The sequence below is a fragment of the Urocampus carinirostris genome, chromosome 10, assembly GCF_059441175.1.
Source record: "Urocampus carinirostris isolate Australia breed hairy pipefish chromosome 10, RoL_Ucar_1.0, whole genome shotgun sequence".
Taxonomy (NCBI): domain Eukaryota; kingdom Metazoa; phylum Chordata; class Actinopteri; order Syngnathiformes; family Syngnathidae; genus Urocampus; species Urocampus carinirostris.
In genome coordinates this window covers 13427784-13442048 of record NC_142358.1, presented here as the reverse complement: position 1 = coordinate 13442048, position 14265 = coordinate 13427784, and the positions used below count along the sequence as shown (strand labels likewise).

Sequence of the window (14265 nt, the reverse complement as noted above, 5' to 3'; positions counted from 1 at the left end):
TGTGGATAAGAGAAATAGACAGGAGCCAGCCTCGTTACGGAGGGAGATGTCACTTTATTGATGCGTCAATAAAGATCTCACAGAGCTAGGAACATGACAATGTATTTAAAGCTGGTAGTGACGATTAGGCTTCGATTGAGTACACCCCAAAAGGCGGTCCTGTATCACGTATCAAGTACAGAGCGTCCCGTCCCTTGCACGCTATCTTCAAGGAAACTTAATGTCTGCCAAGAGTATCTTCAAGGATGTCTACCCGACCTTTTCCCACACCTGTAAGCAAGTCTTTCTAAATTTCTACATGTATGCAAATCTATTCTACATTTCTACATGTAAGCAAGTCTATTCTACAAATGCAAGTGTATTTACCACAACATATCCCCCCTTTTTTTTTTTTTTTTTCTTCTGTTACCTTATCCCCCCTTTTGGGAGTTTATACTCCCACTTTGAATGGAAATTAAAATTGAAAATCAATACAGAGTAGTGGCAAAGTATTACAAATCATAGATATCAATACACGGACAGAGTTTACGCGAATCGAAAATAAAATAAAATTCTGGCGGTCAGCCTGCTGTGATCATTCTAACTTTCATTGTTCATGTTTCATTTACAAAAACCCCCAACACTCCAAACATCTGACCCATGCACTAACCCCCCCTTCATTTATCTTTATCCGTACATACTGGATTATACACGTGGACCGTCGACGGTTGATCGGTACGTGATAAAGGTAAATGAATAATTGAACTGATAAGTGACAACAAATTTTGGTAACAGTCGTCGATACATTTCAAGATGAGTGCATGACTGGATAGTGATACAGCGTACACATTGGCCTTTGGCCTGACCCCCGTGAACAACTTGAAGACCATGCACTGTCGTATTCGTCAACGGGTGTCGTGAAGTCAGATGTTGGAGTGAGTGTTCATCCCAGCAGGCATCACGCTCAGTTTCCATGCAGCCAACAACCCGGAAGCGACGATGCATCCTGACCATCCCAGACAGCAGCTTGTTCCCCGGCAGTGTGACATACCAACAAAAGAATCACAATCAGAAGCCAATATATTTGTTGCTGTTATTCCTAGTGCTATATAGTGTGTTGCGTGTTTAACAATAGTGCCAATTGATATCGTATTCAGTCCAGATCATCATATGTGTCTCTTTCCGCAGATGCTCCATTTTTTATTATAATGTAGACTGACTATCAACGTTGCCAGATAAAATTCAAGGCGTTGAATTTAGTTGAGTCATCTGTTCCTCCTCACTCAGGAATAAGCTTGGATATTCAATCACTAACTGTGCTCATTGAGCTTCTGCCACCCTAGTATTAGCCACTACTGTCTTTTGTTCTCCAAAAGTCTTAAGAATTCCTCTTTTAAGAATAGGTATGGCACAGAAACCAAAACAAACACATAATTATTACGACAGTTAGTACAAGAATCTCCCCTTTCGCTAACATACCACCCCAGTACCCAAATGCAGACGAGAACCAATCAAAAGAGATACTGTTCTTTTCAGCATTTACTGTCACTTCATTGCTCAACTCACGAATCTCTGACAGTGCTTTTGTGAAGCTTCCTGCTTCGGCTGTGTTTAAAGGTATATAAGTACAGCACTCCTCCTTTACCATATGACACACGCCTCCTTTACTGGCTAAGAGAAAATCGAGGGCCTGACGATTCTGCCAGGCCATCCTAGATGTCTCATGTAACTGTTCTCCTATTGCACTAAAGGCCTCGTTAGTGTAATTAATAAAACGTTGCTGGTTGTAATAAATGTAATTAATCCATTCTGCGTTCTTATTCGGAGTTATCCAGATAAATATCGATTCTAATCCAGACTTAATTTCATTCCTAACTTTAAATTCCTCTGGAATTCCTCTCGGTTGTCCGATGGTATCTAGATATACACGTCCACCCGGAATATATGTTCTCTTTACTGCGGCCAATTGTCAACAAAAATATTTCATTCAATTACCTTTTCCCCTTTACATTCCTTCCTTTTGTCACTTGCATGTCCCCCTCTTCTCTTTTCCTCAACGCCTACTTTCTTTTCCCCTTTTTACCTTCTTTTACTAACTTTTATCTTTCTGTATTTGTAACTTCCTTACTTGCTCTGCCAACAATCCATTTTCCACATAACTTTCCCTTCTCCTACGCCCTCTAACACATGCTTTTTAGCCCACTAGTTTAATGGGAAATTGACATATAACCATCTTACTTATTTATTTATTTATTTATTTATTTTTTATTTTTCTTTCCAAACCAATTCAATCTACTATCTTAGCTTCACCTACTTAATGTGAAAATGACGTGCATTGATCTACAACGATTCTTCTTACTCATTTGAATTCCACTCAATGAATATTTCCTCCATATTCAATGAAAAGAAAGTATTTACTCACGCTTTTCCACTATTATCGTACAACAATGCTTTTCATTCTCAAATTACTCCATTCCAATTCACTCAATTGGATTTTTCCTCGTCTTCACATTCCTTAATTTTCCAATTTTGAACTGAAAACCGGAATAGGTTAACTTTTTTCTTTTTGTTATTATTCTATCCTTTCTTGGTGTTATTCTGGCATTAACATAATCTAAAGCACCTAAAATAACCAAACATAATTTTTCTAGACTTTTCACCCCTAAATTCATCGTTTTCCAACTGAAAAAACATTTATTTTTCTGGGAACTCCATAGGCTCTCGGACGTTATGTTGCACACCCTTAGCGTCAAAACGATTTCCAAAAAAAACGAACGTTTTCGATTCCTAACGAGACGTGCTATCGGTTTTATCTAAAACAATACATTTTAAACCGTCTTCCTCTTTAAAAACGTTTTTCTCGTCTCAATGAGTACTGTATTGTTCCCTTTTTCCTTTTCCTTCGATATTTTTCTGTTAATCCTTTCAGTTACGTGGGCCGATTAAACGCTGGACAACCATATAGACAAGAAAGATAAGAATACAGGAAAGAATACAAACACTTACAACATTGAACAAACATAAAACATATGACAAGACAGAGGGCCCACAAAAATTTAAGTTAATTAGTCAAATTAAGTCAGTGCACATTGAGGCCATGTGCCTACACAACTACCGAGTTTGGGTTATGGTTTTCCTCTCCTACACAATTTCCCGAACTTTACGTACTGGCCGTGCACTCATTTTGGGCCGTCGGCGTTGTAACCTCACTCTTCAGTGCTGTCGCCGTGGGTGTAGGTTTTTCTGGACTTTGGTGTGTCGGTATCCTTCTCGCCTGTATCGTCACATTAAGGTTTAGCATATTATCCGTCACTTTAGTCTGTACTGTCGTTAACACATTTGGTTTTCGGTAGTCCATCGGCACTCCGACTGGTTGCACGTCTTTATATTTATTTTAAGTGAAAATCAAAATCCCCACTATAAGATGCCCTATCCATTTTGAGCATTCTATCCCAAAATTCTAACTAGAAGATAAACAATTTATTTTTTAAATTGTCAGTTCTAAATTTCAAATTTTGCTTTTTCACTAAATACAGTCACTGGATCAGTTTAACCATTATCCATGTCAGAATCATTTACCCTGATTTGAGTGTTTGAGTGTTCTCTTTTGTAGATTGATCACATCCGAGAAAAAATTTGTATGCACTTTTTATTTGCATTTTCTTTTGATTTTCAACGTGTTATCTTGCTGTTGGTCATTCCCCTCGAGGCAGATGACCAGGATAGATTGTTAAATTGTCAATTTAACCCAAGAAAAGACGTTTTTATTGTTATGATTCACTCTTTGTTCTGCCTTTTATAAAAATCATAACCTATATATGATCTTTTCAGTAAGTAAATTTGTTCAAAATAACAGTATTTTGCAACGAAAGCAGGTAATTCACGCTCAAAGTGAATGATTTTGCCAAAAATGAAAAATACCATCCCAAAATGTTCTCAATGTGGGCGATTTGCTAATGGTGAATGGTTATCTTAATTGATTTTTGTTAATCAATCTGACAAACATTGTAAATTTTGTAATATTACAACATTTCTTCTGTGTAATATTTTTCTATCCGTCCAAATTTCGTAATTTGAATCTCAAAAAACAGTTATATGGAGAGCTTATTCAGAAGACAATTTTTCATCAATTTCGGAAAAAACTAGGTTTTAACTTATATTTACGGAATGTCTCAACTTCCCCCCTGAGTTAAAACCCAAGTTCACAATCTATGTCTCTCTTTCGTCTGACTCATCCCACAATACTCGGAATTTCAGTAATTCAAACTTGTCTTCTATCGCAATCGCACTATTTATACACGTCCTTCTACTCAATCAAGGAAGCAAGGTTTAGGGCGCTCTGAGGAGAGGGATGACTGAGTATGGGCGCCAAGAGTGGACTGAGAGTGTGATCGTGGCCACTGTGTTGTGCGGTGCAGAGACGATTCAGTTTTATTAAGACGACAGCAGTGTGCGTGTGTGTGTGTCGTCGTATCGATACTAATAATTAAATGGAGTGGAATGGAACTATGATGACTATAACATGAAACCAAACGAGACGTCACGCTCTATAGAGAATTTATCGACCTAATTCATCATCGCCTACAATCAGCTCAAAAATGTTTTCCAACATTCTGCTTCTTAAAAAGAACCTAAAAAGAAATCCGTCATAAAAGCGCACTTAACCACCAGTCCATCGTCCCAAAAACAATGGTTCTAAGTCAAGGGTGGGCAACTTTTGGCGTCACGAGCCTGGGGACACACCCAGTTTTTCTCATTTACAGTTACGATGTTATATTTCATTATATTTATTTCATGTTTATCTATTTTGTGTATATGTATGAACCCCTACTGAACACCAGCATACCTTCAGGGCAATTGCAGTTGATTCAACAAGGTTCGTTTGCTTTCGGAACGGACTAATCCCGTTTCAATCCAATTGATTCAAATTGATAATGTGTTTCGATTTACAATAGTTTCATCATGAAGGGGGGATATGTTGTGGTTTTGTGATATTGTTTAGTATACCTCTAGGGGCATTTCTCTATTACCGTATTACTGTCGTAGTATTTCTACGGTACTTTCATTCAGCGATTTTAATTTTCACTGTGTGACGTTTTGAGTGTTGAGTGACTTAAAATTCGACTCCCTCCCGCCGTCACTTATGAGTGCTGACGCATCAATAAAGTGACATCTCCCTCCGTAACGAGGCTGGCTCCTGTCCATTTCTCTTATCCACATATGAGAAGACTTTTCTCTCGATTATCGGACCTCCAATTTCTCCAACATTTGGCGCCCCAACGTGGATTTTTGGCACTTAAATAAACAGAAAAGGGAAAAGACTTCTCAGTGGAACGGTCTCGAATGAGCGGTTGAGGTAAGGACAGTTTTTTCTCTCCTTATTTCGGTTTGCTTGTCGAGATTCGTGGGAGGACGGGAGCCTGTGGCGTCGGAGCTAAATTATGAAAATGCGTGCACGTGGGATTTTCCGTCTATAATCAGGCCCAAGTTCGGACGGATGAGATATGTAAACTGAGTTGAGATTTATTTATTTATTTTTTTTGTGTCCCGGGAGTTCGGTGCTCAAAGAATCCTGTTTGTTTTGGGACGTAGGCTGCTTGAAAAAGGAAAAAGGCTAATTTTACCTGGATAAAATGGTGCAGCGGCGTCGGTATTTGTAGATTTATAATTGTCTTGTGATCTGCATGGAAACGGTGATGAGACGTCATCATTTGCTGAAGTGACAGTTCGGGAGTAGACGATCTATGTGTGGTTAATACGGGGCATGTTTTATGTGTTTCCCTAGTCGATTGATGGTTTGGGAGGGATATGTAACCTTGCACTTAGGAAAAAGTGTGGTGCATGGAACCTCGCCATTTTCTACAATCTGAAAGGTTATACCGACGTTAGAAAAATGAGCAGTAATCAGATGTTGTATTATTAAAATATATTCGCATAGAAACAAGCGATACACAGAATGTGTGAGAATTGCTGACATGTTTTTAGTCTGGGAGATGTCTCATTCGGGAATGTTGGTGTGTGTGCCAGCTGGCGTTAATTGTGCGTGTGTCTCTCTGTCTGTGGATGTGTGTTCTGTTCGGTTCGGTTTCTCCCCCGGCCGCCTGAGTGAGAGTGCGCGGGTGATTTATACTTAACTGTTTTTTGTTTTTTTTGTTTTGTTTGGCGTTGGGAGAGGAGTTAAGGACGCATGGATGAATGATGGAGTGACTGCTTATTCTACATTTTACGGTCTTGTATGTGCGTTAAAGTGTCTTGCTTTTTTGTGGGTTATTCTCGCCCCCACCCCACCCCCGTCTTTCCCCCGTCTTTCGCTCTGTGTGAGTTGAGCTCAACCGTGTGTATTCCCGCTCCGATCACCACCCCCCACCCCCGTCTTTCCCCCGTCTTTCGCTCCTTTACTATATGGAAAATAAAAAAAAAGTGGAGGGATTACTTAGTTCGTCAAGTGCTCCGTTTGCGTGTGGCCTTTTGATTTGTGAGATCTTGTTCCGATAAACGTGATAAGTAGAGTTTGGGTGAATTGAGGAAACAATTTGGCAAGCATTTTCAAAAGACAATGAGGAGCAGATTACTCGATCTTGAGGAAGACCATGACAAATTTAAGAATTTAATTGCTAAGGTGATGTCTTCATGGTCATTAAACCTAGACTAAACATCCGAGTTTGTAAACATGACCGATTTAACGGGATTCAGAAGTCAGACGCACTGTTGAAAAAGGCTGAAGATGGAAAGAAAAACAAGCAAAGAACAAACAAAGACGTTCACTCATCCGTTGTCTGCGCCGCTTGTCTACAGCAGGGTCGTGGGGACACTGGAGCACATCCAGGCTGTCCTCAAACAGTGAGCAGGGGGCAATCTGAACTGATTGCAGCCAGTTTCGAGGAGAAAGAGGTAGACAACTGGGCACCAAGGTCAGTGTGGCACTGATAAAGCTCATGGCACATTCCTACAGCGGATTACGAGTGGAACGTCACGATGGACTGAGCCAGACGGCCAAGGCCGTCGACGAGGCGGTGATAACGAACAACACGAGTCTGCATTGAATCACGCTAGAATCTTGTTGATTGACGTAGTGTTTACAAATCTGAGGAATATTGATACGTTTGGATTGTGAATTATTTTATTTTTAACACAGAAATACTGCTAAAATTGTATTTTGAATCTGCTTTCCAGGAAAACGGTGATGTGTCTCCAGATGCAGGAGCATCAGGAGGATTATTAAGGAGAATAGGTAACAGGGGAATACCTTTGACTTTATATCAGATACAAGTGCACAATTTAAAAATATTATGCAAGGGGGGGGTGTGAAATAGCTGAAAAAACAAGGTTACTGGTCTCCGTATTTACAGGCCACGGTAGACGGAGAGAATAATAATAATAGGAGTAATAGGAATAATAGGAGCAGTGCCATCAAAAGATCTAGGTGCGGGAACAGTAATTAGGTTTTTGATTAGAGAAGTTATTCCGCGATTTGGCATACCGTCAGAAATTTGTTCTCGGATAATGGTGCGGCATTTGTTCAAAAGGTCGTGAAGGGCATCTTACAAAAACTACACATTAAACAACGGTTCGGTGAGGTTTATCAACAAAGTCAAGGGATGGTGGACAAGAGTAAATGGAATATTAAAATCAAAGATAAACAAGATCTTTGTGAGTACTAGGCTCAACTGAGGGGATGCGCTACAGTCAATCATTCTAACTTTCATTGTTCATGTTTCATTTACAAAAACCCCCAACACTCCAATCATCTGACCCATGCACTAACCCCCCCCTTCATTTATCTTTATCCGCACACACTGGATCATACACGCGGACCGTCGACGGTTGATCGGTACGTGATAAAGGTAAATGAATAAATGAACTGATAAGTGATAACAAATTTTGGTAACAGTCGTCGATACATTCCAAGATGAGTGCATGACTGGATAGTGATACAGTGTACACATTGGCCTTTGGCCTGACCCCCGTGAACAATTTGAAGACCATGCACTGTCGTATTCGTCAACGGGTGTCGTGAAGTCAGATGTTGGAGTGAGTGTTCATCCCAGCAGGCATCACGCTCAGTTTCCATGCAGCCAAAAACCCGGAAGCGACGATGCATCCTGACCATCCCAGACAGCAGCTTGCTCCCCGGCAGTGTGACATACCAACAAAAGAATCACAATTAGAAATCAATATATTTGTTGCTGTTATTCCTAGTGCTATATAGTGTGTTACGTGTTTAACAATAGTGCTAATTGATATCGTATTCAGTCCAGATCATCATATGTGTCTCTTTCCGCAGATGCTCCATTTTTATTATAATGTAGACTGACTATCAACGTTGCCAGATAAAATTCAAGGCGTTGAATTTAGTTGAGTCATCTGTTCCTCCTCACTCAGGAATAAGCTTGGATATTCAATCACTAACTGTGCTAATTGAGCTTCTGCCACCCTAGTATTAGCCACTACTGTCTTTTGTTCTCCAAAAGTCTTAAGAATTCCTCTTATAAGAATAGGTATGGCACAGAAACCAAAACAAACACATAATTATTATTCTCTCCTTTCGCTAACAGACTACCCCAGTACCCAAATGTAGACGAGAACCAATCAAAAGAGATACTGTTCTTTTCAGTATTCACTGTCACTTTATTGCTCAACTCACGAATTTTTGACAGTGCTTTGGTGAAGCTTCCTGCTTCGGATGTATTTAAAGGTATATAAGTACAGCATTCCTCCTTTATCATATGACACACGCCTCCTTTACTGGTTAAGAGAAAATCGAGGGCCTGACGATCTTGCCAGGCCATCCTAGATGTCTCATGTAATTGCTCTCCTACTGCACTAAAGGCCTCGGTAGTGTAATTAATAAAACGTTGCTGGTTGTAATAAATGTAATTAATCCATTCTGCGTTCTTATTCGGAGTTATCCAGATAAATATCGATTCTAATCCAGACTTAATTTTATTCCTAACTTTAAATTCCTCTGGAATTCCTCTCGGTTGTCTGATGGTATCTAGCTATACACGTCCATCCGGAATATATGCTCTTTAACTCCGGCCAATTGTCAACAAAAATATTTCATTTAATTACTTTTTCCCCTTTACATTCCTTTCTTTTGTCACTTGCATGTCCCCCTCTTCTCTTTTCCTCAACGCCTACTTTCTTTTCCCCTTCTTACATTCATTTACTAACTTTTATCTTTCTGTATTTGTAACTTCCTTACTTGCTCTGCCAACAATCCATTTTCTACATAACTTTCCCTTCTCCTACGCCCTCTAACACATGCTCTTTAGCCTACTAGTTTAATGGGAAATTGACATATAACCATCTCACTAACTTATTTATTTATCTATTTATTTATTTATTTTTATTTTTCTTCCCAAACCAATTCAATCTACTATCTTAGCTTCACCTACTTAATGTGAAAATGACGTGCATTGATCTACAATGATCCATCTTACTCATTTTTATTCGACTCAATGAATTTTTCCTCCATATTTAATGAAAAGAAAGAATTTACTCACGCTATTCCACTACTTTCGTATAACAATGCTTTTCATTCTCAAATTACTCCATTCCAATTCACTCAATTGGATTTTTCCTCGTCTTCACATACCTTAATTTTCTAATTTTGAACTGAAAACCGGAATAGGTTAACTTTTTTCTTTTTGATATTATTCTATCCTTTCTAGGTGTTATTCTGGCATTAACATAATCTAAAGCACCTAAAATAACCAAACATAATTTTTCTAGACTTTTCACTTCTAAATTCATCGTTTTCCAACTGAAAAAACATTTATTTTTCTGGGAACTTCATAGGCTCTCGGACGTTATGTTGCACACCCTTAGCGTCAAAACGATTTCTATATAAAAAAAAACGAACGTTTTCGATTCCTAACGAGACGTGCTATCGGTTCTATCTAAAACAATACATTTTAAACTGTCTTCCTCTTTAAAAACGTTTTTCTCGTCTCAATGAGTACTGTATTGTTCCCTTTTTCCTTTTCCCTCGATATTTTTCTGTTAATCCTTTCAGTTACGTGGGCCGATTAAACGCTGGACAACCATATAGACAAGAAAGATAAGAATACAGGAAAGAATACAAACACTTACAACATTGAACAAACATAAAACATAAAACAAGACAGATGGCCCAAAAAAATTTAAGTTATTTAGTCAAATTAAGTCAGTGCACATCGAGGCCATGTGCCTACACAACTACCGAGTTAGGGTTATGGTTTTCCTCTTCTACACAATTTCCCGAACTTTACGTACTGGCCGTGCACTCATTTTTGGCCGTCGGCGTTGTAACCTCACTCTTCAGTGCTGTCGCCGTGGGTGTAGGTTTTTCTGGACTTTGGTGTGTCGGTACCCTTCTCGCCTGTATCGTCACATTAAGGTTTAGCATATTATCCGTCACTTTAGTCTGTACTGTCGTTAACACATCCGGTTTCTGGTAGTCCATCGGCACTCCGACTGGTTGCACGTTTCTCTTTCGTCTGACCCATCCTATAATACTCGGAATTTCAGTAATTCAAACTTGTCTTCTATCGCAATCGCACTATTTATACACGTCCTTCTACTCAATCAAGGAAGCAAGGTTTAGGGCGCTCTGAGGAGAGGGATGACTGAGTATGGGCGCCAAGAGCGGACTGAGAGTGTGATCGTGGCCACTGTGTTGTGCGGTGCAGAGACGATTCAGTTTTATTAAGACGACAGCAGTGTGCGTGTGTGTGTGTCGTCGTATCGATACTAATAACTAAATGGAGTGGAATGGAACTATGATGACTATAACATGAAACCAAACGAGACGTCACGCTCTATAGAGAATTTATCGACCTATTTCATCATCGCCTACAATCAACTCAAAATTTTTTTCCAACATTCTGCTTCCTAAAAAGAACCTAAAAAGAAATCCGCCATTAAAAGCGCAATTAACCACCAGTCCATCGTCCCAAAAACAATGGTTCTAAGTCAAGGGTGGGCAAACTTTTGGCGTCACGAGCCTGGGGACAAATCCAGTTTTTCTCATTTACAGTTATGATGTTATATTTCATTATATTTATTTCATGTTTATCTATTTTGTGTATATGTATGAACCCCTACTGAACACCAGCATACCTTCAGGGCAATTGCAGTTGATTCAACAAGGTTCGTTTGCTTTCGGAACGGACTAATCCCGTTTCAATCCAATTGATTCAAATTGATAATGTGTTTCGATTTACAAGAGTTTCATCATTCCATATTTACTGCTAGAACCAATTAAACGTATAAGTAGAGGTACAACTGTGTTATTGTAGTTGTGCACGTATGTAGTATTTCTGTCATGTCCAGCATGGTCGCCGTGGCGACCGTCTAATTTGCGTGTGTCCTTCTTAAGGGCTTGCCCGTTCTGAGTAAAAGCCTGTTTTATGAGTATTCCTAGTCTGAGTTCCTGTTTGCCTGTAAGCCAGTTGCTGTTTTGTTTTTTCCCTAAGCGTTGGACAATTTTGCTGAATAAAGTAACTGGTCGTTAAGCGATTGAGTTCTGGTCCGCTCTGCACTTAACTCAACCATCCCTGCAGTAGTATCTTATAATATTTACAAAATAAGATTAAATAAGATTCTGTAATATTTTCGAAGTCTGTTGTAGTATTTTTGAAGGATTTTTTTTTTTTAGTAGCGCTAGTATTAATGCTGTTGTAGTTTTGTAGCAGTATTCTTGCAGAATTTCTGTAGTTGGTCTTTTTAGAATTATAGCCGTACCATATACTATGTCCCGTTTTTCAAGCTCTATATTCCGTTTTCTAGTAATTTCATAGAATTTCTGTAGTAGGATTTACATTATCGTAATACTTTACCATCCCATTTCTTGTTCTCCTTTGGTTTACTGCACATGAATGGCTGGATTAAACCCTAGAGGTTTAATTCTGACCCAATTGTGGAAAAATTTATTTGATAATGTTACTTCCGGCGCCGTCACGAATGGCAGCCACTCCAGCAGCTCCCGTGTTATTTTCGCCACTTTTGTGATTTATTTATTTGTTTATTTATTTTTGCTTACTTTATCAGTGCCTTGCAACACTTGGATTACTTTCTATCCTATGGATATGGGTTTCAACTCGCAAAAATACGTACATTAAACAACACCACCTACATTGGACATTACCGAATCTTACTGCAATATGTATTCTGTGTAGCACTATTTAGTTACTCTATATAACATGCTAAAGTGGGCATTTGCACGTCACACTGGGTATTTGTATATTGTATTCTTTTGGCTTTACTATTGTATTGTTCTCAGCTCAGGGATGCTGCTGGAAATGTGAATTTCCCTCAGATACTTTATTCATCCCCTATCTATCTATCTATCTATCTGATTAATTCGTTCACCCCTGTGCTCAGCATCTTTTTCTATAACAAAATTTTATGTATTGCGTGGTACGTATCTTCTTATTCTAAAGCAAGACAACATGTTATGTCTATGTTTATTTGCCTTCAACTAGATATTGATCCTTTTAATAATTTCCTTTTATTTTCATAGCTTATCTATAAAAATACTGTTATATGTTTTGCGCTATGCTGACAACTTTTTTTCACCACAATGACTATTTTTCACCAAATGCATATTTACACAAACCTCAACTGTATGTAACATTTTAAATGCACATTCTTGTGTAAATATTGTATTAATTATAACTATAACCTTATCTTTTCCGATCCTTTACCTAACTCTGAAGATGGAGTGTCATGCCAAATTTAATTGTCAGTTACAATATGTGAACCCGTTTTGTAACTATGTCCGTAACGGTATATTCCATTCCATCATAAATGATCTGGATTTATATAGTGCTTTTCAAGACCTTGGGGAACTCCAAAAACACTACCTAATGTGTTGTTTTTCATACTTTTGTCTCAAGTTTTTCATACCCAATTTTCAGCAAATTATCCTTATTTAAATAACTTATGTTGTATGTTTGTCTTAGTGTTTCTTTTTTCTTTTCTTTCAGAATTAAAGCAAAACAATATACTAGGTTAACTTTTATGTGGAATTCAGGGGCACTTAGAGTCTCGTTAAGTTTTATCGTGCTTACGTACTGAGATGTTTTAGTAAATTAGCCAGTTTATTCAATTTCTAAATTTTTCTCTAAATTTAAGTACTAGTAGACATTAATTATCTTAGTTTAATTAATTTCCATTCATTTCCCATGCAGTTATATTTCTAAATCACCAAAATCGTCTTGTATGGTTGTCTCTAAATCCACTAATCCGTTATTTTTAATTCCTTTAATCCTTTCCAGGCTTGATCAATCTTATTCTCATTGTCTTCTAAAAAAATGCTGTTTTCCATAGACAATGTTTCATTTTAACTTAACCAAACCATAAGTCAGCTATTGTTTCACATTTATTAATCATTTGTCGAACGTAACACTCATTCTAAAAAATTCAGTGTGGAATCAATTGTCCTAAAAAAACTGCCAACTCGAACCCAATGTCAAAAATTTCTAATTGTCTTTTCATCCCTCTGTAATCATAATCTCTTATTGTTGATTCGATATAAAGCAATACCTACTTGTCACTTATGATTTATCTTGTTGAATCGTATTTATTTTATATTACTATCTTAATCTTTTATTCCGTGCAACAATCTTCGTTTTTACGCAATTGTCTTAGTTCCCTTTGTTTTTCTTTTTCTACTCTTTTTAAAAGAAATATTTCATTCAGTGACTGAAATAGCTTCAGCTACGTTATTAATGATTTCTAGTCTCGAATTTTCTTCCCTGTGATAATATGTCGTCATTTTCAAACTTCTTTCAATTTTTTTTTATAATTCGAAATCATTCATACCACTAGTAATCTATTATTGAATATGAGAAAAACTAAGGAAACAATCTTTTTATGTATTACGCCTCTTTTGAATTTGTCCATTTATAACCAACGAAAAGATGGACACTGAAATTATGGACGGTCTCCAGTCGTCTTCTTTGTTTTACTCGCCCTTGCTTTATTAGGAGCATAACTACACGTCTTAAAAATTCTTACCCTTTTGCCATTCGCATATTCAACGAGAGATGATTAGTTTTGTTATTTAAACATTCTTTCTTTTTAAACTATTCTGTATAATTATCTTGTATTATACACTCAGTGTTTTCATTTCACCATGTACCTGTGTCCCAGATGCATCATTCATGCTGGGGACGCAAACTTTTCCTTTAAATTGTCATTATCATTTAATTCCTCTGTAACAAAGATTCAACGCATTACATCATCGTTACTTTGGTTTTGCTGTATGAGTTTTTATTCTTCTGCACGCCGATCTTAGCT

General features: G+C 37.9%; 1 long non-coding RNA gene across 1 annotated transcript; it reads right to left on the bottom strand.

The window, feature by feature from the left end:
• Positions 1-7542: 7542 nt before the first annotated feature.
• On the bottom strand, positions 7543-14093 carry LOC148357783 (uncharacterized). The gene is made up of 2 exons (XR_015851579.1): positions 13984-14093; positions 7543-10342 (listed from the first exon to the last, which is right to left on the bottom strand). It is a non-coding gene; the product is annotated as an uncharacterized LOC148357783 (long non-coding RNA).
• Positions 14094-14265: the final 172 nt, after the last annotated feature.